General features: G+C 38.0%; 1 protein-coding gene and 1 long non-coding RNA gene across 6 annotated transcripts in view; one reads left to right on the top strand and one right to left on the bottom strand.

Annotated features, from left to right (window-relative positions):
* The window catches only part of LOC105668806 (neural cell adhesion molecule 2-like), a 237523-nt gene that overhangs the window by 211149 nt on the left and 11070 nt on the right, over window positions 1-15304 (bottom strand). The window lies entirely within an intron of this gene.
* LOC105668807 (uncharacterized) overlaps window positions 1-15304 on the top strand; it is a 328884-nt gene that overhangs the window by 304149 nt on the left and 9431 nt on the right. For both annotated transcript variants that reach the window (XR_001100172.2, XR_010889288.1), the window contains exons 7-9: window positions 1539-1735; window positions 14653-14807; window positions 14943-15154. This is a non-coding gene — a long non-coding RNA (uncharacterized lncRNA). The remainder of the gene's footprint in view (window positions 1-1538; window positions 1736-14652; window positions 14808-14942; window positions 15155-15304) is intronic.

The raw sequence follows: 15304 nt of genomic DNA, 5'->3' as shown, positions 1-15304 counted from the left end.
CGCGCGATAAATTGCAAGCTCGATTCCCTCGACTGAACATTCGCTTGCTTCGTTGCTTGGCTGTTCTAAAGCCATACAATGGAGAATAAGAATAAAATGCATGAGAATAAGAAATAAACAGAAGATATGAGCGGGATTCAATATACAATAATGGTCCATTGAAGAAACAAAAATATGAGAAAAAAATGTTATATATGGAATATTGAACAAATAAGATAAAATATAATATAAATATTATAAAATAAATATTTTATAGGTTAATATTCTATTTCTTGTTGTGTCTTATTTTATATAAATAATGCAAGAGTGTTTCATGTACGTTTCCTAATAAGAATCAAAACCACTTATGATTTCATATCATTTATTCCTTCACGATATTCGCTTTTAGGTTGACTTCTTTTTGTATTTATTCTTAATATAATATTGACACAATCTCGTTCCTTATTGAAAGCTCTCGTTCCTTACTTTTTATTATATCTTAGCCCTTATTATTGAAATATTCTCTTTGAAGTATCAAATTTTTTATGTAGATGAGAGAGAGAGAAAAAAAAAGAAAAAGAGAGAAAAATGGTGTATATTTTCTCCTAATATTCTTTTTTTTTTACTTTGATACTTTAATACAGTAAAATTTTATATTTTAGTATTTTCAAGGAAACGAATATTATATTCTCGCACGCTTGGTGTATTATAAAAGACGGATGAAAGCTGGAGAGAGAATTGAGCGGCAAACGTTTAAGCTCAAAAATACATTTGCACCACGTATATAGCAAAGTGATAGAATGAAATAAAAGAGTCACCAACTGACGAACTGTTCTTGGCTCTTTCCATGGTTTTCATCGACTCTGCATCGTTCAAATAAAATTATCTCGCTGTCGCTACAGAAACCTTGGACTCGTCGTATAGTTTGGCGAGACCAAAGAGAGGGAAAGAAAGCAAGAGAAAGAGAGAGAGAAAGAGAGAACCAAAAGGGCGTGACAACGTGAAAAGAAAGATCCAAAGAAAAATATTCCGCAGTACAAACGGAGTTTTCCTTCCACAAAGACACACTTGCATTTCTCACTGTTTTATGTTATTTTTTTCTCTCTCTCTCTCTCTCTCGTTCCCTTACATATTGGCATTACTATACAGAGAAGTGAGAATAAAACGAAATAACGATACATTTGAACCAAACGACTAGCTTTTTGCTTTATATCTTGTTATCACTATTTTGTTTCATGTCTTTACTTGAGAATAGCGTTATAATAAGCAGTTCCGTTTCTGCACATTTTCCGCGTGTGCTTTTCTGTGCGCGCGCGAAAATAACCGCTGGTGCGCCAGGGTGTCCCCCAAGGATCCAAGTGATTCCACTATGTAACTCGATTATTTATTTATTGTTTAAAGAATGCGCTGGACGTAATACGCGCATTTTGCAGCCCGCAGCCCCTCTGCTCGGCGTACAAGGGGCACTTCATCTGTCGCGCGCATCTCGCTTTCCCTTTGAGTCGCCCGGCAAAACTACGCGACTGAGGTAAAGCGCGTAATTTTTACATTTGTTGCAGAATTCCTGTTTTAACGTCGCGATGTATCTTTCTCGAGCGCGGTAACGCAAAAAGACGGCGCCTTTATGTGTGACGGCTGCGCCGCTGAGTCGGCCGCATTATTTTGTGGAGCGTCGAGCGAAAACAGCGTGTCGACGCAAGAAGATAAATCGCACCCTTAAGAAAGGATTCTATGATTTTAAATTTACACCATCCAGGTACGTACTCGAAAACGTTATGCATGCAATTAAAAAAGAGCAGATCTCATCATCCAGTAAAAATGGAACAAAAATATATTTTAATCAGAAACAATTATTTAAATTTAATTCAAAAAATATAATCATCCATTATTCTTTTTTATTATAATATTATTTGTTATCACTACTTGCTGTTATTAATGGAACGCGTAGAAATTGTTTCTCATCTACAAAAAAGCACTCCCAGTGCTAAGTATTACGATCGTGAAGTGAACACTAAAGTATCCCACAGCTTTCAATGAGTGTTAGTCACGCAGTATTGGATTGTAAGATCTAACTTGGCTTCCACTTCAGAATAAAGTTGATATAAGTGTAATCGTGAATCGCAAACCGGGCTTTCCCAATTATCGCTTAAATCCACCACTAAGTGAACGCACGCGCGGCCCTTTAGCAGATTAACTAGCAAATTTGTTCAATGAGTTTACTAATGGCCCAGGGTGGTAGTCTCATTAATGAAAAATAACTGGACGCGCCTCTATATTTTAGAAGATTGAGGTCAACACGGCCATAGTAATTGGCTATATCCGACGATGACCTGAGATAAGATATACACATTTATTATTTTCCCAAATCGAGTCCGTCGCGTACTTTTAATCGAAAATTCGAATGATTTTGGTTGTTAATGATGGGAAACGGAGATATGAGCCAGTTACATAACTAGCAGCGCGCCGAATTGATTACATCGGAGAGAGCCAATTAAACAGTTCTTGATTAATTTGATTTCTGACTATTCCATTTATTCCCATTAATTGACTCCCAGGATAAACTGATACGGATTTATATTTCTATTTGCCCCAGAGAAATCCACCCCCGCAATCGAACGATAAAACGTTATAACGTGTACTTAAATTTCTCCGATTAAATTTTGCATTATGATCCAAAATGCATTGTGGATGTTTTATAATCGTTGCTGCCCGATCGGACTAGTCAAAGAAACGCCTAAAGCGGAAGACAAAGAAAGTTAACGACTCTAGCCATTAGCACTATGCCAATAATATATAATCGCCCTAATAATTCAAACTTAATCGTATTAACCAGTAATTGCTTCCCCGAAAGCGTTCGTGTAATACCAGAGGCGAATGCATTATCCGACGCCTGCTTCCGAAAAGTGGAAACTAATTAATAACAACATAGAGATATTACACGCGGCTGGGCTGTGTGCAGTAGGAGAGGGAGCGTTCATTCGGCCGCGAATTAAACCGGGAACAATTTAGGGGCGGTCGGACATCACGGGATGCTACCAGCGTCCGTAACGCCGGGGTCGGGGGTCTGTAAACGCTTCCGTCATCTCGTCGTGCCGTCGAGAGGGATACGCATCATTATTTAACCGCAACATAATCCCGGTATCAACCGCCACGCCAGTGAAAGAGGATGGAGATACACCCCCCGGGGCTGTATAGACAAGAGCCGGGGTATCGCGTTATTAATCCGGCTCCTTTTAGATAACGAGGCGACCCCTTTAATTCGCCCGACCGAGCCCCTCCCCTCCCCGTGTAAGCCCTAATCCCGCCTAACAAAAATACGCCGGTTCGTGCGCCGTGTAAGCGTGCGCGGGGTTCATTCGCGCTCTTTAGCTCTCGCTGCAAGCGCTACTGGCTTAATCGCGTTAAAAGGTTATGAATGGCCGTGGAAAATGTATGTCTCCGCGCGCACGTAGACACCGCCAATTAGCGCATTTAGCGTTTTTCGAGGGGAAATTACCATCGCCTCTATACTCTCCTTCCGTTCCCCGTCCTTTGCTTGTTCTATTTATCCGTGGTGTGCTTTCCTTCTCGATTACTCCTTTCCCGATAGTACTGAGAATCATGCGTACTGTGGTGTATTCATTACGCCACCATATTTGTGCCATTAACATCTCTGCTAGTGCGGAGAAATAGTACAGAATGTCGGGAGGAAAGGAATTAAAGTGGTTTGCGAGTGGACACTACCATTTTACTCCGAGGTACGTTGTTATCGTGTAATTTATTGGAGATGTGCGATATACTCTAATTAACTTGTAAATTAAGTATAAAGACACAAACGGCGTAATGCGGTATACGCGCAAATAAAACATAAAAATGTAATTCCAAAATTGTCCTTTCTTTTTTTTCTGCAAAAATATATCAGTTACGTTATTGCGCGTATTTGCACCTCTATAAAAACGATTTAGTTGTTTTACCGTACCAATTAGCGCAATATTATATGTTTGCTCATTGAAGCGCCGTTGAATGGAGCTCTCGGTTCAATGAACAACCGTGCGATAAAAGCTTACGTGTCCGGGGATAAAATCGTTGATGTCAAGAGCAAGCATCAAAAATCTCTTTTTACGTACAATAAAGACAATGTCCTTGCTTATAAATCTTCCTCATAAATTATATCGAGAAAGAAATAAATATATCCGAATTGTCCTTTCTTTTAACAAACATTTCCAGCGTTCTTTTTACCGTCGCACTTTAGCTGCGTAAACTCACGCAAAATTGATCGTAACGATATCAAAACAAATACACGTTGATGACAAATATTTTATCGTATATGGAAAAATATTATTCGCTGTATGATATTTATAATGCAATATATAACACATATTTTCTTTATGGTGCACCAATAGCGATTGCTTGAGATAAGTAAAGCTATATAGTTCAACTTAATCCTAACATCTCGCGCACGTATATTACGAACATTAGCTCGTAATATGTAACGAGCTGTAGTCCATAATATAAAAACGGTAAGCACGTAAGAGATTATACGATTATTCGAACATAACGAAGCTGGATGGAAGCGTTGGGAAAACCGTGAGACTCCGACGACGGACAAATTAGGACAAAACCATCAAAAAACTTCGTTGATGCGTCGCGGATTAAAGCGCGCTCACCTGACCTGACCGTACCTGAGACGGAATTAACGCCAGTGCCGGTACTAACGCCAACCCCGCGCTCTTCTCAACGCTTATCCGGCGAACCGGCAGCCTCGGAAAACGTTTGTTTTACGACGCTAACGAGAATACACCATCTCTACCCGTCAAACCCGCTGTGTGACGTACAACGCCGAGGTTACGTCCGGGGTCGCGGGAGACCGAGAGAGCGAGAAAGAGAGAAAGAGAGTAAACATGTGACAATCGATACGCCCATATATACTAGGCGCAAACCGGTGCCTCGAGCGCCGAGCCTCTGACACGCGGGATACATTGTTTGAGATGCTGTTAGACTCGTTCCGATCCAGTCAGCAAAGAGTCGGGGACGCGGCACCGCGTAGATCGATGTGTAACCCTCCCGCGCCACGTGAGGGGATGCATACTCGCGCGGCGGGTGAGAATCAACAGAGCGAGAGTGGCAATGTGGGACAGCAGGCAGCACCTAAGCGATAGATTTTTCACAGCGGAAGAAGATCGCGCGAACGATAACCGCGACTGCATGTATACTGGGTGCTCCGGAAAGAACAGTTGTCGCCAGAGACAGACATTGACTTTGGCTGAAGCGAGCGTATGAATTTTAGCGATAGGCAACAAGCGTATAACAAAACGAAGAGATGGATAGAAGGAAAATTCAATTTTCCTTTTTATTTATTTTAATAAATTTATAAATAGTCCTTTTTTTTTAATTAATCTGCGCGAATAAATTTTAATTTTATTAGTTTGTATATAGAACGTTTTTTCAGCATGAGAGAATGCATAAAAAATTGCTGTAACGTGGAATAAAAATATAATAAGATTACCAAGCAATCGTTTTAAATAAATCAACGAAAAAATTAGTTAATCGCGTTTCATTTTTGTCGAATTGTCGAATCTTTACGCATAAATTTTACCTTTGTTAAGCTAGCACTTTATTTTGGTATATATATAGCACTTTATTTTGGTGTATATTTTATTTTAATTTTTTGTGGTGGGGGTGCTAGAGCTTAACAAGGGTATAAATTTTTCAACTATCTTAATGAATTGATTCATTCGATAAATGTAAAAAAATGGTAAAGTTGCACAAAAAATAAAATAATTTCAGAATCAAATGTGCGAATTGTTCTTTGTTTGGAAATTACTGCTATCTTTATCTTTGAAGTTTTTAAATAATTTTTACCATTTATCTAAAGTATTTACAAAAATCTATGGTGCATGTATACAGAAAGGTTTCATTGAAAATTGGAACGTGAACTGCTGATATTAAAGTCTTTTCACTGTGAATTCTATTTAAAGACATTTAATTGAAATTTTTATCTCAAAAATTTGTACAGAGTTTTACCTACAAAAGCATCCCCTGAAATTGCAGACAAATTCAACATATTAAATTAAAAAGTTGGAAAGTTTCATTATACTCTTGAATTCCATGGCATAAACATCATGTATTAATCCCGTATTTATTGTTTTAAAATTGTTCTTAACTGATATTTAATACATCGTGCACACAGGGGAATAAAATATGGTGAATGTTATTAAAATTATAATAAAATTGCTTGTTTTGTATACTTAATCGCGATGTAAACATCCAATATTTAGTAGTATTTGAAATTTTTATTTATTTCGAAAAATTTCAGATTTACATTTCAAATTGTTTTTTATCAATAATATGTAAAAGTCCATCTAATAATTTTTTTTATTTGTTGCGCAAAAAAGATAAGCCAATTATATCGCGTTGAAAATATATTTCAAAACATCCAATCTGTTTATCCATTCTCTTCTTTTTGTTGTAATTGAATTTTGATATCTCGTAACACTTTCGGAATTTGATCCATTTTCCAATCATAATCAAAAATTTGATGAAAGAGATTTTAAATTTAATCTCAATTATGAATTTAATGCACTTTGGATTTATCTACAGGATAATTACCTTATCTTTGTCGTGAAATATTAAACTGTCGAATATGCGTGACTCTATAATCGAGAAACGTACGAATTTATGAGGAATTTTCACTATCTCCACGTGTTAAATATTTTGATTAAAGATCTAAGTTTTTAATTAATAATTAGACACAAAGTGGAACGCTGTATAATCAAATAAATCACTGACGCGAAAGTTCGGCCACATCTGTGGATGTTGCACCTGGTGCTTTAGTACTATTAGTTTGGAATACATTTATCTTGAACAATAATGATTATTCTTCTTTATTCTTTTCCGGAACTTTCTTAAAAACAGGATTATGTTGAAATTGCTCGCATGTTTATTTTCTAATCCCTTTCTCAACTCGAATCATATTGCAAGAATTCAAAATCCCTTTTCACACATGGTTTACTTCGCGTCGTTTGCGGTCACCCGAGATCTTTCCTTTACACCAAATATTCAGCTTAACATCTAAAAGCCACCATGAGTGAAAATATATCCCGAGGGAATTTTATTCCATTGTTGTGGGACAACCTGACGTCTGGTAATGCTGTTCCCTCCGGTGAACAGAGGCTATATCCTCACCGCAAAACAGTTGGTTTATTTTCGTGTTTCTCTATATACAAAATAGTTATGTACGCAGAAACAATAATGCGACCATTGCCAATAGTTTTTGAAAACCGTCATATTTATCACATACATTTTACAAAATATTTTTCACAAAACAACACTTCGCGTTTATATTCTTTTAACCGTGCGCGCGTCCATAAAACGAAAACAAATTCAACCTATATCTGCTCTGACGATTTGTTGCGAAGTTAAAGTGACGATTCGATACACGTAAACCACATCGCAATATCTCACAACAATATCGAGTCGCACAAACAGGCGATTCCCGAGAATTTCGCCGCCCTTTAGTTGCATTCATAGACGTGTGCGACCGGAAACAAGGGTCATCGGTCATCCGGCCAGTTTTCACGTGGCATCGGGGGTCGTCACACTCGACTGCACCATCGTTTCAAGCTGGCTAAACGCACTTCGCCACAGCCAACCCTCGCAGGAAGGAAGATAAGGAAGGAACTCCGGCGACGCCTGGGACTCTACGACAACGTGGCTGCGGATGCGCTGCAGCGGATGCTGAGATGCGCCAGACGCGGCCTAGGGCGGAGTAGCAAGGGCGAATGATGAATTTTCAGAGTTTGAAACTAATAATCTCGGGTGGCTCTTAGCAAAAGTATAACTAAGCAAGCAGATGTGAAAAGAAATACGGTCCTTTTTATACGATATATATAATACAATTATAAAAAAAAATGTTAAACTAATTTGAGAAAAAGTTTAAAAATCTTCAAAGTTCTAAATCTCCTTTTGACGAAGCTTCAGTTCTATTAGTTTCATCTAGATTCTCTCGTAACAAGTAATGGCTTGGTCTCGCTATGGAGAATTTAAGTGCATTTCTACTAGATGTGTATCCCTGTCCTGTTTGGCAACAATAATTCGATACGGCGAACAACCGCGCTTCGAACAACTTGTCACTTAGTTCCTCGACTCTCTAGTTTATGCTCAGCAGCAGATAGGACCCTGTTACAGACTGTTAAATTGGGCCACAGCTGGTAGAACCACCGCAGATTTTTGGCGTAAAATTTTGCCCAAAGAAACTTTCGCTAAATATGTCACGTTCGCAAGACTCAAAAATCTTGTAAATGATAAAACTCTATATAACTTTATTAATCATTTGTAAAATTTAAAAATTGATAAAGTTCTGCATAAGTAATAAGAGTTTCATCGTATTTTAAAATAGATAAATTTATCTATTAAGAATAAAAGTCGGAAAACCATTTAATATACATATATTAAATACAAATAAATTGGATACAATTTTTGGAAGATGGATAGAAAAATTTCTCTGTGTTGCCCAATAAAAATTTCTCGAAATATTCTCCGTTTAGAATAGATCTCTCAACATAATCTCGGTTTTCTACGTTCTATAAAAACTACGATCTACAAGTGTTCTAAAATGCCCAAAATTCACGTTAAATAATCAGTCGCCGCAATACTCCCGCGCACAATCCTGAATGGAAGTTTCTGTTACACTGAAGGTAATCAATGCTTGGCGCATTAAACATTGCCACTTTAAACGATTACACACAAAGCACCGAGCTGTATACATTAAATTGCACAAACGCCAGTCCTTTGTACGCTTCTGTACAAAAGCTCGCGTTCGCGATGTTCATTCACCGTTTAAATAATAGATATTAGTATTTCGCGGTGACAGAGTGGGCTATACTTGGCCAAGTTCCACGTGCGATTCTGCATCGCGGATGGCGGAGGCGAATTTTATGTACGATCGCGCCGTGGAAAGAGAGAAATGCGTAAAATACTATCCTATCGTGTGTGAATATTACACGGTATATTGAACGACTGCAGGTCACACATCATCACGAGAGACGAGAGTTTATGAGTATCAAACGTGATACCGACAGAGAACAGTAATTAATATATTCCCCGGATACATAACACGGAGCTAAAGTCCATCACGGCTAAGGTACCATGACCGGTGAGAGGCTTCGATTAGAGCAACTCGCTTCGCAACTTCTATCCGTAATTATTCTGTCCATAACTTTGCATTTATTACTTCATGGTAGGTAGATTGACGCTTGATCTCTTGCTTGTGTACAGAGATATATCACATTTTGCGAAAAAATTTAATATCTTTACTCAATGTGCATGAACATAAAGATAAAAATACAAAATTATATTTGCAAGATGTCATATATACATATATATATATACATATATACACATATATATATTGCAAGACACATAGCGATACAGTTTTGCATAGAAATGACACGAGGCAATTTAATCGCATATTATATTTCTAGACAGTTTTTTCCTACTGTATATATTATAATTGACACCACACTGTCAACCATTTAAAAAAATCTCTTGATTTTCTTGCTATATGAATATGTATTTCACATAGCCAGTCAGCAATGTCAATATATCAATCGAAATAAAACTCTTCAAAATTACTGTCACTTATTTTAGTCATTTTTAAAAATTACTGTAGCTTAAATAAAAAGGCAGTATAATAAAATGTTTGAAAAATATGTCTTTTTGACTATCTAATTAAAGAAAACGAAACCGAAACCTGATTACAGAAAGCGACAAAATCTTTTATTTGTCGAAAATATTAATTATATGTTTCTTGTTAATGATAATTTTTATTCTAATTTTGTTTTAATATATTATTACATGTAAAATTATGAAATCGTGTCGAGGATGATTAAATGGATTGTATATATGTATATATATTTTTTAAAATCACGTATTTGAGTCAATTTTTATGATATTACAATTGGTTTTCACGCTTTTCCTATAATTCTTTTATCTTAATCGCACGTGAATTATATTATAGAAGTAAATCCAGTGAGCCTGTTATCTCTTCAAAAACGTGCGGAAACAATCGCAGAGATAATCACCTTTATTACATTTGCCAGACGTTGTATAACCAGGAATTAAAAATCGAACTGATTCACGCCGCGAGAATATTCACTGTGAAACGTATAAAGGGAACATTTTTATTCAAACGAATTTCCTGCGCCGTTGGATTACAGTTTGATTATCTGGGACCGGGTGTACGATAATTGCAGCGATACCCATGCGCTCTTATTGCCAGGCTAACACAATCACATAAATCACGATACGGCGCTAATTATTCTCTTCGGTCGAAATTCATCTCCTTGTGAATTATACATATAAAACGATTTCCCGTGTGTGTCATAAATTATTTCACGGATGACATTTCCTGTTTGCGTTTTACTATTCCGATGATTCTTTCAGCATCAAATAAAAAAGATATTAAAAATTTTTGGTAATGTACATTCTTGTATGCATTAAAGCCAGTGACAAGTCTGAAAAATTACCAGAAGCAACGAAACTAAGTTCATAAATAAAAAAAAATATTGATAATATCGAAAGCAAATGAATAGCAAATTCTGTTTCCTGCAAACCACGATTACAATTCTGACAAAGTACAAAATATACGGCGTGCAAAAGTATGATTGTGATGAATTCATCACAATCATACTTTTGTACTTCCGCAAGCCTTCATTTTGCCAGACGCTAAGCCATAATAATCCCGTCGACGACCGAATTGCGAATATCGCATCGGCCGACGTTCAGTGACCGCAAATTATTTTTTGGCGGAAGTATTTTCCGATCGGCATATTGGTAAACGCGAACGCGGCACACGTCGAAACGGGCCGGCAAAAATCGAACGGCGACTTTTCCTATTCGCGATCCGAATTATGCCGTGGTCATTATGGTAATAACCGTTCACGTATCTCACCGACTATTATAATTCCGGCCGCGAGTATAAGCCCCGTATTTATGACCGCGAAACGTTGCCGGTACAGCGTGCTATATCGTTGCTGCTGTTATTCGTGCTATTGCTGCGGATACTGTTGCTGCTGCTGCTGCTGTTGCTGCTGCATCGCGGCGCAGCACTCCGCGAACGGTCGTGAGAGCCGTATTAAAAGCTGGAAAATTGAAACAGCGTCGTGCCGAGTTACTGTTCGATTGAATGCGTGGACGTGAAGATCGAGGCGGGGATAGAGCGGAAAGAGGCGCGCACGACGGTGGAAACGAGGGACACACGTAGGTGCGGATTTTCCACGTCCCTATCTCGTAAAGTCTCATCAGGCTTATGGTTTTTTGTGCGCATTCGCCGTTAGCGCGGTGGAAAAGCGAGATGTACGGCGATTCGCCACGGTCGATGATTCGCCAACGAACGTTCGCCCGGCGGTGACAGCTTCCATCAACGACTTATCGTACGAAGCGATCATTAAAGATTACTATGAGCGTGATAAGAGCGAAAGCTCTCCCCTTACTTGGCTTCGAGACGTAGCATCCTTTTGGAGACGGTCGTAAAACGACCGAGTGCTAAGTACCGGAGTGCGGCAGTAGATTAATATTCTATAGATCATCCACGGGCTCTCAAGAGTGAGCTATGACGTGAGAAATACGGATTAATATATCAGATCATTTCAAAAGTTCTTTACGTGTTAAATAAATTTTTTTTTCAATGTATCGAACTTTCGATGCATAAACAAATTAGCGAAACAATGGAAAGAAGTTGAATCGAAAAAAAAGGAAAACTGTATTGATAATTAATTTTTCTTTTTCTTATTTATCTGTTTTTACATTAATAAAGAAGTTACAAAATTTATAAAAATATGCAAAGACTTTTATGTGACATCATATGGATATTCTTATGACTGCAAGAAAACGAATAAGAAGAGCATTTATTTCGTTTGCGAAATCTCGTATTGCTGTAATATAAAGCAAACCGCGTAGCGAATGATTCTCTTCATTGGCACAACAGGATTGTAATTTCAGTGCATGATGAAAGTGGAACAAAATACGAGCTGAAGTAGCAGAACGCGTTTCAGTAGCGAGATCAAGTAAGAACGATTTGAGAACGCGGACATTGAACTCCCGCCGTACATAGGGATCCGCAGGAAATTTCCGGGATCGAATCCTGCCTTTAGGAACGCAGAACACACACGTCCGATCGCGATGGAAAAACCTGTTCGGGAGCAATGGTGCAGCTGGGAACGTTTGAGGGAATAACGAGGAAAAAAGGGCACTCCGTCTCTTTTCTCCGCGTTACGGCACTTCCTGCGCCCTCCCGTCTCCTTGCCGCCCGCTCCTTCTCCATCGCGCTCGGTTGGTTGGTATCACTGCTTCACGCTAGGATGACTACCGAAAATACGAGACGAAGGGGGCAATGGGCACAGACAGAGAGAATCTCTCCGTTAGTTCGCGATCTACAGAATTTCTCGTTCCTCTCGTCGCGAGCTAGTCGCTTTGCGCCGCGGTAAAATCGATCGGCTATGAAAACTCGCACAATATGCGAATACCGGCTGTGTACCATTACCGTTTCAGCCTCCCAGTCTTCTCCGATAGCGCTCCGATATGCGTTTCGATATGCATATTCTTCACAGTTGCAGAATTAAGGATACAACCTTTTAAATCGGTAACAATATGTATATATATTCGGAATTTTACATACAAACGCTTGATAATGAAATGGATGCATAATGGATGCATAATGGATAATGCAGACTTCAAATTTTTACTCGCTAGTAAAACGCTTTCATCATCTCGCGTTGCTCATGCGGACTCGGTTGAGCGGTTGTAGATGGAAATAAGGTTCTTCTTCGCTCGCGCGCGGTGAATTTCAACAAGAGCTAACGCAACATTCTTATAATTTTAGATTGACTAGTTTCTATAGATAATAAATGCGTAACCGTTAAACCAAAAAGTAATCGAGATTTCCAGACCTTTGCATTATTCAAACTTTGCAGTAAAAATTATCAGAAAGTCCGTAATATAAAGAGCATATTTTGTATGTAAAACATACGTCGTATGATATACGTTGCATTTTAATATCAAAAAGCTTCAAGAATGAATGTAATTAATGGACGAGTTGATAATTACATTTTAAGTCAAGGTAGCAAAGTAGGTGTTAAAGGCGTGTCGCTTTTGTGTCCGTACCTTATTTATGCCCCAAGTCATCTACTCTCGCGAATCGCGTAAAGTGGCGAGTTCTGAAATACGTTTACACGCGAAACGGGGCGCGAGTACGCTCTGTGCGGATGCGTGCATCCGAAAGCTCTCGGCGCGGTCCCTTTTCTCCGAAAACTCGCGTCGAGCTTGCACGTGCCGCATAAAGAGAAGCGTCTTCATCCGGCGAAAGCTTTCACGAGGATGCGGCAGGTTTTTCGCGATGGAGACGGGGGAGAAAGAAAAGCGCGGGAGAAAAGAAAAAGAGGCGTGAAAAGGGAGAGCGGGTTTTACCGCGAAGATGCGGTAAAGTCTCTCTCTCGCCCATCTTCCCATCCTCTGCACCAATCCTCCGCAGCGTTGCTTTCCCTACTTCCGTGTGCCTAACTCGTTTCTTTTTCCTCGCGTTTACATATGTACGAGACAACACGCGTCTTTCTTTTTCTTCTTCAGATTTAATTGAGATTTTCAATTAATTTTGCACCGCCGTAAGAAAATAATCAACGATTATAATTATTCAACGTTTCGTCTCGCGTGTGAAAATTCTTATGTGAATACATTATAATGCGTTATAATATTGGAAAAGTGATAACATGAGAATATGAAAATGCGCGATGCACTACTCTGAACGCGTTGTAAAACAATCACATTGCAATCAGATTTGCTCCCGCAGTAAGAATCAAGCGGTTAATTGAATTGATGGATATTTCAAATTGGATTGGCAAAGTGCAAAACTCTTTGGATAATGTATTTTTACGTTACAATATTAGCGTCGCGCTCCGAGTTTTTAACGATCACGATTTCGATATATGTAATTTATAGCGTCACCAACAGTTTTCCCTTAAGTTAGAAAAGAGTGTAAAACGGGAGATAACAAATAAGTTTGAACTTTTACTCCGCTAATGTAACTTTATCTTTCGCACGTAGGCGACTACACTGCCCATTGGCTCCGCGCTGCCCGTTAATTTTCTGCTCGCTTAACAATCGCGCTCGAATAATTTCGCAACCTTAAAGTCGCATAAACCTCTTTACCTCTCTAAGCTATATCTCTTCTCTCCGAGCCCTTTCCCGCAGCATCCCTTTCTCGTTCTCGCGGAGCCACATTTCAAGTCCTACGCCAGCGTAATGATCATTATCCTCGTTGCAAATTAAAATTACACGGCAATTGGAAAGACTCGTTACGCAATTAAAACGTGCTCAACAACCACCGTACTTTGTCCCGTTGTTTCTGCTACTTATGCATGATCGTTAAAGCCACGTTGGTGGATGAACAGTATGTATAATTCTTGAATATAACTTTTGTTAAGCGAATTAAAACAAAACCCAACGCATAAAAGATTGCTATAAATATAACTAGAAATATGTATATAACAATTACGGGCAAAAAAACATAATTTATCATATTTAACAATATTTATCCGTGTCTTATCAAAAAAAATACTAACGCTAAATTGCAAATTTATTATTTATCATAGATTATTTCTCGAAACGCTAAATACATGACTATCTGGCTTGATATTTCAGTTTACAAACAACACGATCGGAATATAATACAAATATAACTGGACATCAGGCATTATGAAGTTTGGAATAGAGATTTAACTATGTTTTATAGCTATTATATCTAGGACGGGAAATACAAAGCTCCGGATAGAAGAAATTTAATTTTATCTTAACAGGTATGTTACAATTGTTTCATCTGCATCAATAAAAGTTAACTTTTCCCAAACGCTATTTTGTAATACTTACTTACTGCGCATATATGTATATGTAATCTTCAAAACGTACTACCTTCTAATGTGTTTTGTTTTCAGAAAATATTGCTTATATATGTGTATAAATATACATTGCAAAAATACAGTGGTCTGAATTTACAGAGTAAAAAATCAGACTTTACGAAAAATGAACAAGAGAAAAATTAAAATCCTTGTTCGTGAAATCTAATTTTGTTTATGTCAGCACATTGGTATAAAAGAAGAAACATTGCACTATTCCGTCTGCATCAAACAAAGTTGACATTTCCGAGGTATTATTTTATATTTTTCCTTCTATTTTGTAAGAAATTTATATTGATTACCGGAAATACTGTGCCGGATAGCAACTCACACATTAAAAAGACGAAAAAACGTGAAGATAAAAAACCGAGAAAATGAAGATAAAATTTTCATTTGATTAT

Source organism: Linepithema humile, chromosome 3 (genome assembly GCF_040581485.1).
Source record: "Linepithema humile isolate Giens D197 chromosome 3, Lhum_UNIL_v1.0, whole genome shotgun sequence".
NCBI classification, from domain to species: domain Eukaryota; kingdom Metazoa; phylum Arthropoda; class Insecta; order Hymenoptera; family Formicidae; genus Linepithema; species Linepithema humile.
The sequence above is the reverse complement of the archived record's forward strand: the minus strand, read 5'-3'. Positions and strand labels throughout refer to the sequence as shown.